Here is a 1,255-nt window from a genome sequence, read left to right as displayed (position 1 = left end):
GACATTTAACTCCTGCAAAGCTATTTAAAACACCTGAACATTCAGAAAATACGGGGATTTAGTTACACCCCATGGGCCATATAGTGGTAAGCCCCCCTACTACCCCCCGATATTGGGGTACTATGACGTAGTAGGGGGGCTTACCACTATATGGCCCATGGGATGTAACTAAATCCCCGTATTTTCTGAATGTTCAGGTGTTTTAAATAGCTTTGCAGGAGTTAAATGTCGTTTTTGGACGTGCGCTGTAATAGTTTTTTTCTTTTTTTATGGTCTTATGGCTTCACCATCTTCTATGTATTTTTTTTTTTTTTTTTTTTATTAGGGTGTGCCCCCCAAATCTTTGTCTAGGGCCCCTGGCATGGCCCCCCCCCGGTGTGCAGGGTGTGAGGGTCCTTGGCATGGCCCCCCCCCGGTGTGCAGGGTGTGAGGGTCCTTGGCATGGCCTCCCCCCCGGTGTGCAGGGTGTGAGGGTCCTTGGCATGGCCTCCCCTGGTGTGCAGGGTGTGAGGGTCCTTGGCATGGCCTCCCCTGGTGTGCAGGGTGTGAGGGCCCCTGGCATGGCCCCCCCGGTGTGCAGGGTGTGAGGGCCCCTGGCATGGCCCCCCCCGGTGTGCAGGGTGTGAGGGTCCTTGGCATGGCCCCCCCCGGTGTGCAGGGTGTGAGGGTCCTTGGCATGGCCTCCCCCCCGGTGTGCAGGGTGTGAGGGTCCTTGGCATGGCCTCCCCTGGTGTGCAGGGTGTGAGGGTCCTTGGCATGGCCCCCCCCGGTGTGCAGGGTGTGAGGGTCCTTGGCATGGCCCCCCCCGGTGTGCAGGGTGTGAGGGCCCCTGGCATGGCCCCGGTGTACAGGGTGTAAGACGTGGCATGTTGTCTGTCGTTTGGGTCCAAGGTCTATCCTGAGGACATGGCGTGCTCTGTGGTGACACCCCCGCCCCCCCCGGTGTGTACACGGATATGAAGCGGCACTTGTGGCGGTCAGGTGGCTCCTCGTGATCCCGGCTACAAATAGATGTGGGCGGGTCGGCACAGAGGAGGAACCGGCATTTAAACAGACAGAACTCCCCCGGCTGTCACTTGTCTCTTCATGGGGGGGGATGGGGGGCGCTGGCATTACAAATCCCGGTACAAGGTCGTGTTTTCTACTCTGTGGATCCGGCCAGTGAAGGGTTAATGCCGGCCTGCCTGCGGGAAGCGGCGGTGTTGATGCGTTTGGCGGTGATCGCGGCGCTCGGCGTTCTGTTTTCTGCTATAAA

This window comes from Aquarana catesbeiana, linkage group LG10 (assembly GCF_042186555.1).
Source record: "Aquarana catesbeiana isolate 2022-GZ linkage group LG10, ASM4218655v1, whole genome shotgun sequence".
In the NCBI taxonomy this organism is placed as follows: Eukaryota; Metazoa; Chordata; class Amphibia; order Anura; family Ranidae; genus Aquarana; species Aquarana catesbeiana.
The sequence above is the reverse complement of the archived record's forward strand: the minus strand, read 5'-3'. Positions refer to the sequence as shown.